Below are 10,951 nucleotides of genomic sequence, written 5' to 3'. Positions count from 1 at the left end.
TCTTCATGAGACAGGCAAAATACACAGAGACATTAAGGTGAATAAGGCTTTTCTATGAAATATTGTGCAATATTGTTTAAATATTTGGGGTCTTTAAGATTTTTGAAATGTTTATGTAAGAAGTCTCTTATGCTGACAGAGAGTGCATTTATTTGCTTAAAAATACAATAAAAAGTAATATTGTGAAATATTATTTACAGTTGAAAATAGTTTTTTTTTTTTTTTTTTGGTGATGCAAAGCTGAATTTTCAGGAGCCATTACTCCAGTCTTCATTGTCACATGATCCTTCAGATATCATGATATTTTATTGGAAATTGTGAAGCATTTTATTCAGGATTTGTTTGAAATAGAATTTGTTTGTCTTTTCTGTCCTTGCTGAATAAAAAGTACTAATGTTTCCCTTTAAAATCTTACTGACCTCAAACATTTTGAATTGCATTGAATGATGGTGGCAATGTACTGTAGTGTATTTGTGATTTTTTTTTATGTTCAAATTGTTAAATTAAAATATAAACCTCTCTTCTAATATAGGGAGCTAATATTCTTCTACTGATCGAGGAGATGTAAAACTTGGGTAAGTGTTTTGATGTGTCACTTGAACCCTAAGTACAGATATATACATATTCTACTCTTGGTTTAAGACACAGATGTTTGAAGCTGCACATTTTAGATTATTGTATCCCTCCCTTTTCTCTATCTATCTCTGTCTCTCTCTCTCTCTGTAGCTGATTTTGGGGTTGCGGCTGAGATCAGTGCCTCTGTTGGCCAAGAGAAAGTCCTTCATAGGAACTCCCTACTGGTGAGCCATCTGCACAAAGATTTACCCTTTGAGTCCTGCAGAATCCACAGTCTGGATTGTCTTGTTTTAAAACAATTAGCACGCTGTCCCTTATGATTAATGCAAAGGAATAGTTCACTCAAAAATTACTTAAATTACTTAAAAATTAAAAAACTATAGAATATTTACTCTACTGCTCAAAAGGTCAGTAAGGTTTTTTGTTCGTTTACTTTGGAAAGAAATTTGTACTTTTATATGTACATTTGATTCAACAAAGAACACTGAATAAAACATACCAATGTTTCATAAAAAAATTGAGATGCATAACTCTTTTTAACATTGATAATAATCATAATGTTAAGCAGAAAGAAAAAAAATAGGCATATTAGAATTATTTCTGAAGGATCATGTGAAGGATCAAAAAAAACACTTAAATAGAAAACAGGTATTTTGAATTGTAATAATATTTCATCATGCTACTGTTTTTACTGTATTTTTGATCAAATAAATACAGCCTTGGGGAGCATAAGGCAGTCTTTTAAAACATTAATAAAATCTTACCAACCCTGAATGGTAGTGTGTGTGTGTGTGATTTTATATTACATTTACAGGTTTAATAACCATACAGAAAGAATGCATGATCCAAAACATTTCCATACGCTCAATGAATAAATTCACCCCTTTACCCTTTACATTTCCTGAAAGACAATCGGACTGTGAAGTATCTAATGGAAATTTGTCTTTGTTTTTTTTAGGATGGCCCCTGAGGTGGCAGCAGTGGAAAAGAAGGGCGGATACAACCATCTGTGTGATATCTGGGCAGTGGGCATCACCGCCATTGAGCTGGCAGAGCTACAGCCACCAATGTTTGACCTTCATCCCATGCGGTCAGAATGACTCGTTTATTTGATTTACGAGAACAGAAAGCATTTTTGTACTGAGTTTTTTTTTTTTCCTGTTGTAGTGCTCTGATGCTGATGTCTAAGAGCAGCTTCCAGCCTCCCAAACTAAAAGACAAGAGCAAATGGTGAGACTCAGAACCTCATAGAAAGAAATGACATTTCTCTTTGAAATGGAAAACGTTAAAGAAAAGTGCAAGTTTTCCCGTGAGTACCTGAGATGATAGGTGAGAGGGCTGTGTCCTTGTCTTTGCAGGCCTGCAGGGTTTCATAGCTTTGTGAAGATGTGTTTAATCAAAAGTCCACGCAAGAGGCCGACAGCAGAAACTCTTCTCCAGGTGATAGATGAATCAATCTCAAAAATCAAAGTTAATATTAGCATTGCTGCTGAATATCACTTACCTATACATGTGTTTTAATGTATTTTATATATATATATATATATATATATATATATATATATATATATATATATATATATATATATGTATGTATGTGTTTTTTTTATAATAGTTAGATCTATTATATACATGGCATGCATCCTTTCTAAGTAAAGGCTATGATAAATGTGATTGCGATTGTTATTTTATTTTTTGCTGAAAAAAATGAATGGGAATGGGAGCATCCCTACAAATACTCATTAAATGTACAATACTGCAATTTATTCAAGTTTGTATTTCTAGAAAAGTTTTTCATTTTTGCCGCTTTCACTCTTCCCAGCACCCCTTTGTAACACAGTTACTCACCAGAAAACTGATGATTGAGCTGCTGGACATGGCAAGTAACCCGGACCAACATCATCCACTGAGTCCTGAAGAGAATGAAGAGGTGAGAACAAGACACGCTTGCATTATGTTGGAATTACTGTAATTATTGGATGGCAACTACTCTGAGCTCTTCATACTGTATGCTCTGGCACAGAAATTTATTTTTATTCAAAACTTCTTATGGGTCGTATGCATAATTATTGTAATTTTTACATGACTTGAACACAGGAATACTGTGTAAGGTCATAATTAATTTCTGATAGGAATGAAAATGGTGCCGTGAGGGACAGAAGTACAGTACTTTCACTGTACAGTACTGTGGTTTAACAACATACCGATTGTTCAACTGACAAAGCATCTTTCCTGAAGAAACTATTAGACAAAAACTCCATAAACCAGTTTTTCTGTAAAAAAAATTACATAATCTGAGACCCTTAAACAGTGTGAGTATTGTGAATACTGTAAGTTTGTCCCTCACTGCATCGTTTTCATCTGCATTAAATATATATATATATATATATATATATATATATATATATATATATATATATTAAAGCATTCTTAATTTTCTTAAAATGACTTGAACTATTTCAATTTACTTTCAAATATACATGTGATCAAAAAATATTTTTTTTCAAATAATGAGAAATACGGAGAAGCACAGGATTCAGGATTATTGGGAAACCTTTCCCTAATTTATGACGAAATTGAATTATTTTTCCAAACACGCATGTCAGAGTTCAGTTTGTCAGAGTGTACTGTTGTTTTAGTGTCTGTTCTGTGTGTGTGTGTTAAAGGCAAGTGATACAGCCCCAGATACAATCCCGTCCAAAGGGAAACATATGCTGGTGGAAAGAAGTTTATCAGAAGAACGATGTAAGTTCTGGTTAAAATTGCCCTTATTTAAACTGAAAATGTAACATTTACACTTAACATAATGTTAACATATTACAATACACACCATTCAGTCCTATTCTTTTATATTATTTTTAAAATATCATCTGTTTTTTTCTTCTTTTTTTAAATCAATATTTGGACAATATTTGGTACAATATTATGTTTTTTATGTAAGGGATAATTTACAGCTAGCTCTGCATTAAACAATTTAAATGCATGACATGCATGGAGGCAAAGAACCACCCGACATGAAGCGGAATGAAATGTTGCTTTATTATATGTATTCATCTTTCTGTTTTCCGAGTGACAGTGAACTTCAGAAAACTATGACTCACTCCAGTGTCAGAGCCATGTCTGTTTTCATTACAGTGTGTGCATGATTAGAAAGTTTAATATATGGATGTGTAGCAGAGGAGGTGCTGCTTTAACAAGGCTGCTATTGAGGATAGCTTCAGTGATGTCAATAGGCACACAACTCATAGAGCTGGTACTGTTTAGCACACGTCATGGCATGTCCTTCTCTTCCCCCTCACACACTCACTCGCATGAACTGGATCCAGTGCTCACATTCGAGGCCAAGCGGAGAGTGTGATGTGTGTGTGTTATCTTGTGGCAAGGCAATGCCACTTTTACTGAGAATCCATTGTCACACATTTTGACTGTAAGATTACAGCATTCACAGACAGATAGACAATGAAGCTTCTTTAGGACAAATGAGGAAGTGATGTTCAAACTAATGTATGAAGTTCTTGGAGGTCTCACATATATGCAACCAACAAAAACACCTTCAAAACCACATTCTAACATGTTCAGAATCTTATGATCACTAAATATCGATTAATATTGTCCAGATCTATGAATGCTTACATTACTATTCAAAAGGGGTATGTACTTTTTTCTTAATTTCATTTAATAAAAAAATATATAAAAAAAGTTTTATTCTGCAAAACAGCATTAATAAGTACTTCAAATAAATGTTGTTCTTTTTAACTTTCTATTCCTCAAAGAATTCTGGAAGAAATTTTATCACAGTTTCCAAAATATTTTAAACAACAAAACAGTTTTTAACATTTACAATAAGAAATGTTTCTTGAGCACCAAATAAGTATATTAGAAGGATTTCTGAAGGATCATGTGACACAGAACACTGGAGTAATGATGATTAAAATGCATCTTTGCCATCGCAGGAAGGAACTACATTTTAAAATATATTAAAATAGAAAACAATTATTTTAAATTGTAATAGTATTTCACAATATTGCTGTTTTACCTTTTTTTTAATGAAATAAATGTAGACAAATGTCAGCAAAAAAATAAAAAAAACCTAAATCCTACTCACCCTTTTAAATGGAGCAAATATGTAAATGAAGAATGCGTAATATGTGTTTGTTGTTTGTTTCAGTTGACCAGGTTAAATTTACCCCTCCCAGGAGAAAAGAGACTGAACCCTATCCTGACTTGGTCAGTTTTATTGCACTCTCTTAGTTCTCTCTATGCCAATGAGGCAAAGAAAACACAAACCACATCCTATCACACTTCATAAAGTATTTGTGTCATAATTCATGGTTCTCACTCAACTGAATTAAGTATGTTTATGTTCCCAGGGATCGTGTGATGATTGGAGCATATCTGGAGATGAACCAGAGTCACCGTGAGTGTTGATTGATGTGGACTTATAATTGCACTACAGGTTTAAACAGTTATTATAACCTTTCATTTGAACTGTATTCACTGCTGCAGGGGTCTTTTTGAAAGAGTGGAGGAGGAGTTACAGCATAGGTGGGAAATACTTATATTCTGGCGCCACCTTGTGGAGTGGCATCTAATGCAAAAAAAAAAAAAAAAAATCTATATCAGCTATAAGTGAAATTATGAATTGATTATTATTTATATTTTTGTTAGTAGATATATAATTTATATGTATGTGTGTGTATATAAGCATATTGATAAATAGTTCTTCTATTTTCCCTCTGCTTCTTTAAAAAAAAATATCTTTGGTTATCTTTGATGTTCAACCAGCAGAAATATACTTTGCACCATGTGTATACTAATATTTTGTCATCCACTTTGAACTCCCTTTCACTTTCAGAAGCTTGACAGTAAAAAGACACTCATATTTTGAGGTATTTCATAACCTGTCCTTATGATTAATTTATGATTCTATAAAAAAATTATGCAAGGCTGTAAACATTTCCTGATGTTTCATAGTGGAGTAAGAGGAAAAGTGGACTGTTCAGCCCACCACCTGTCTCTTCAACAACATCACTTCCTCCCATGAGCTCTTTAGACTTAAATCTGGATGACAAGGACCTTACGCTTCGACCCAGTGTTACTCTATGCCCTGATACTGTATTAAATCCAAAATCAGGTATTACTATCTGCAGATGCAAGACACATAGGAAATTCACCATACAAGGTTTTAAAACCTTTCTCTCTTTGTATTTTGTCAGCGTTGTTGAGGTGTTCAGGCAGTCAGGATGTGCGGCACTGGTACAGTGACCCTTATGTTCCTGATGGTAATGACACACAGGACAAACAGAGGACTCTTACAAGGACTTTGAGCAGAGACACGGCTATATCTCCAGAGTGGAGCACCATGAGGAAGAAAACAGAGGACTCTGTGAGTTACACAATGTTGGATGTTACAAATAACAGACTTACACTTATGTGTGCTTGTATCCCTCACTTTAATACATCTCAGCTACATTAATGCCCTTTTATCAAAAACAGTGGCAGATATAAAGAACTAGTTCACATGCATCCCTTGTGCAGATTTTGTAGTTTTGTCTACCACTATTAAGAAACATTGAAACATTATTAGATCAAATATTTTGGTGTTATTTCATTATACCGAGCACATTATTTGGGTAGCGCAGTGCTAGATGTTTCAGCACCATGGACAGATCTCAAAAACCCACTACATCATACACATTGTATATGTTTTTCTGAGTAACTAAAAGTATTACTGACAGACTAAAAGGTCATATAGAAACTGTTCCTTGTGTTTTTTAACCTTTAATTCATAGAGAGCAGACTCTCACGGACTTCCTCCCACTCCCCAAGTCTATGTAAGTTTAATCACCTACTAGCACCTTTTAAATGTGTAAAACCTGGCTTTTACTAAATTAGAGTGTGTCGATTGGCATAATAATTGATGACTAGTTTGTCACTTTTAGGCCTAGTATCTATGTATGAACCTAAGAAATCTTCTTAAAATTTACATCTGATGTACTGTGGTTATGAAACATTGCATAATTCATTTTGCATAGATGGGGGCCTGTTTTACTAAAGTCTTTAATGGATGTCCACTGAAAATTCATTGTGCAGAGACATGGGTTTTGCCCAAAACAAGAGGTACAGATTTTCTTTCATCCTACTAATTTAATTAAAAAATAGATGGAAATTTTTTTAGCATCAGTAATACAGAATCAGAGTATTATTGAATTCTGTTTGATTTCTCATTCCGTTCCTCACAGATCAATATTTAATTCTGGGTGCAGAGGAGGGTGTTTATATCCTTAACTTAAATGAACTGCATGAAGACACTTTAGAAAAGGTACTGCTGGCTACTGCATCGTTGTGCATGACAACATTATGATTTAGTATTTTCACTCAATAACTGTTTGTCAAATACAAAAATACAACTCAGGAATGAAATCTTATTTTAAATGATTAAAATATTTGACGACCTGTTCTCGATTGCAGTTGCTTCCACAGAGATGTACTTGGCTTTACGTCATGAACAATGTCTTAATGTCCATCTCTGGTATGTAACATTTTTATAGATGTTGTGATGTAACAGTCCACCAGTTTTAGGAATTACTTGCTCAGAAATTACAAACTGTGTTAGCACTGAATAATAAAAAAATAGATTAAAGTACTAAATTTTTTCATCAAGTTCATTAAACACTAAAATACCAACATATTAAACCCTAATGCCATTCTCTAAAATAAATATGATTTTCTCTAAAATGTTGCTAAATGTTTTATTCCAAATTCTCAAAACGTACATCGTGGTCAAGTAAAAAATCCATTGTGCTTTATGTATATTGTCAAAATCCAAACATCCATTAGATTAAAGATTAAACACAATATTTTTTTAAAAGACATGTATGTTTTAAAAGTTCATTTGAGGTTTGTTGGAATAAATGTATAGTTACAGGAAAACTACATCTAATGTACTCCTCAGTGGTCGGTAAACTTCTATTCTGTTTTATTTTATTCTATTCTCAGGTAAATCGTCTCATCTCTACTCTCATAGACTGACAGCTCTGTTTGAACAGCGAGGGCATTTACAGAGGAAACAGGGTCACATGTCCCTCGGCACAAACCGCTTCACAGAACGGATCATCCACAGGTCAAAGAAACAAACAAAAGTTGAATTATTCAGCTTATATGGTGCTCATTTTAACTCAAAATAATCTTTTCACAGGAAGTTTGCTGTGTCAGTGAAGATTGCAGACACTAAGGGCAGTCGGAAGTGTAGCGTGGGTGAGGACCATTACCTATGTCACAATAGATCAATGTTTACACATTTCTTCCCGATGAATGTCTTTGCTGACTTTCTGGTTATTTTTCTTCCTCAGCTCGTAACCCATACACAGACAGCACGTTCTTGTGTGCTGCAGTTCCCTCTGGTCTTGTACTACTGTTGTGGTATGAACCGCTGCAGAAGTTCATGCACCTCAAGGTAATAATAGTAATTCTTAAAGCCTACTATATCATATTTGAGACATTTCTAGTACCTCTAAATTATCAGCAATTACAACTTTGCTGAGAAACCTGTACACACTCTTTGCATATCTCCGGTGATCTGATTTATTGTTGATATTTTTTTTACCAAATAAAAGGCCCTTTCCAACTTTGGGTTGTGGTTTTATATAAAATTTTGATATGAAATCTATAACGATTTTTAATTAAACGTAAACACAAATAAATTTAAATTTTTCAAGATGAACACTTGCTAGATTGAAGCAACTAGATTTACTTGATTATCCTTAAAGCATTTAATATACAGTAATGAATATGATCAGATATTATTATTATTTTTATTATTATAATTATCAGTAATTAATATTATTATTATCAGTAATTAATATTATCAGACAGACCTTTGAGGAACTAGGACATCTTTCAATTATCATTGTATTGCATTATGTTTTGCCCTTCATTAAAAGCAATCAGATTAAAATCAGAATTTATCTTTCTGGTGAATAAAAATATCCCCCCACCTTTAGTATGGAAAAAAAACTCTCCTATATTACATTATATGAGCCATAAAAGTCTAATGTATCAAATATGATACTCAAAAAGAAAAAAAAGGCATATATAAGATTTTATCTAAAGGTTCAACAAACTGTGCCATTTCTAATTACATTTTTTACTATTATGTCATATGTCAAACTTTACAGGGTTAAAAGACTAAAGACTCTATAGTCTTTTCTAATGTAACAGATTTTTATTTATTTTTATTTTTCATTTTATTTTTATGTTTAATTTGCACATATAATATATGACAATTTTATTTACAAGTTAATATATTTCTTTCTACCAAACAAATAATATTATGCTTTCCCTAACTAGAGCCTGTGTAACATTTGGTAGTCCTCTCTCATTACATTTCTCCTTTCTTATCGTCTTCTCATTGAAGCACATTGCCGTGCCCCTACCGGACCCATTGCCCATCTTTGAGCTGCTGGTGTTAATGACAGATGAGCTTCCTCAGCTCTGTGTGGGTGTCCAGGAAAGCCTCCAACAGCAAAACGATCGACAGCTAAAGTTTGACATCATCCATCTGAACGGCACGCCAAACCCTCAGCAAGGTAAGTGACTGACTGACTGACTGACTGCTGGTCTTGCATGCATTCAGGGCTGAAGAATTTCACAGCGAACATCACATTTTAACCCGTTCCTATAAACTCAACAGATTTTCCCCTCACAATCAGAAAATAAAATATGAAAAACATGCAAATTTTAAATGGGACTACTGTGTTTTATTCACTGAACAGTGTGTGAATGTGTGATCTTTGTCTCTTTTCTTAGACAGTGAGACAATAAGAGCTGTCCAAGTGACACAGCTGGACAGAGACACAGTGTTAATTGCGCTGGAAAGTATGTATGATTTCTAAGTATGATTAATACATGAATCAACTTCTAAAGCATGCACTTATATATTGTAAATTTATCCTCTTTTCATCTTCTAGAAACAGTGAAAATTGTCAATATGCAGGGGGTCCCCAGCAAGGAGTTAGCATCCGAACTGGAGTTTGACTTCCCTATTGAAACTTTAGGTATAAACCTGACATGACATTAAAATATAGTATTTGCTGACAATTAAATTATACAGTGATTTATACAAGTGGTATAAGTCTTCATGTGCTGTTTTCAACAGTTTGTTTAGAAGAAAGTGTTATAGCTTTCTGGAAACATGGGCTTAAAGGACTTAATCTTCACAACTGTGAGGTAAAGAGTTATGATTATTATTATGACATTTTAATTGAACTCAGTCAGGTTAGCGCTGTATTTAAATGTAGACAGAAATGAAAGCAATGCTGTGAAGGACTGAAGTACAGTGCGTTCAGTAGTGATTGTTCAGCTGATGAAATGTCTCCATAAAACATTGAAATACATTGTGAGTTGTAAAAGCTTTATTTAGTGCATGCCTTTGTAAAAGTCTAACCACAGCCTCATTTTCATTCCTGTCAAACATTTAATATGGAGTCTAACCTGACATGTATGTCTAGTTCTGTATCAGTACATATTGTCATAATTTGTTGATTTTTAATAATTGATAAATTTACTCTGGATTAAGATCTAAGTCATCCTCATGTGTCCTTGCAGATAACACAGGAAATCACAGACACAAGCCGTCAGTTCAAAGTTTTAGGCACGCACAGGTACTGACTTTCTTTCTCCCCCTTTCATTGTTTTTCCTTTTAACTTGAATAAAAATTGCATTTCATTCTTCTTAATGTCTTTTTTTTCTCCAATCTTGGTTTACAGAGACATTGTTTTGCAAAGCACCCCAACTGAAAACCCTTCAGCCACTAGCAATTTATATATTTTAACAGGTCATGAAAGCAGTTACTGAGGAAAGCCAGTGGTCGGAAACTGTAAATAACATGCATGATAACATTATGAGCATTTGAGAGCCAGAATGCATGACAACTTTTAATACAGAGACTTTTAGAGCTGTACATCTGCCCTATGTGTCTGTGCAAACATGTTTCTTCAGTCGATCAAACTGGTACACATTGTGAGGGTACAGAAAGAAAAGCCCAAAGCCTTGGCTCTTTTATTTGTTCCTCTAAAGGGGTTTTGATCATTGTTGTCAATGTATCTTGCATGAAATAATCTGGATTAAACAATTCTATTTAAATTAAAATGACCATTTGATCATTTTGTGATGGAGAGATTGTGATAACTCCTAATTAACTGATACAGTGAATCCAAACAGTACCGGATGTCTTTTAATAATCACATCCTGATTAGATTTTTAGATTAGATTTTTAGACAGTGTGTAAATAAGCTCTGTATGATGCTCTTCATTGTTGCTTAATTTTGATTAAGCAACAATGAATCAATCCTCAAGAGGGAGCTAAAGCTTAAA

At 33.7% G+C, this 10,951-nt stretch overlaps 1 pseudogene; it reads left to right on the top strand.

Moving 5' to 3' along the window:
* The first annotated feature begins 455 nt into the window (after window positions 1–455).
* LOC113052452 (mitogen-activated protein kinase kinase kinase kinase 2-like) lies at window positions 456–10,726 on the top strand (annotated as a pseudogene).
* Window positions 10,727–10,951: the final 225 nt, after the last annotated feature.

This window comes from Carassius auratus, chromosome 32 (genome assembly GCF_003368295.1).
Source record: "Carassius auratus strain Wakin chromosome 32, ASM336829v1, whole genome shotgun sequence".
NCBI lineage: Eukaryota > Metazoa > Chordata > Actinopteri > Cypriniformes > Cyprinidae > Carassius > Carassius auratus.
Note: the sequence above shows the minus strand (reverse complement) of the source record. Positions and strands in the feature narration are given on the sequence as shown.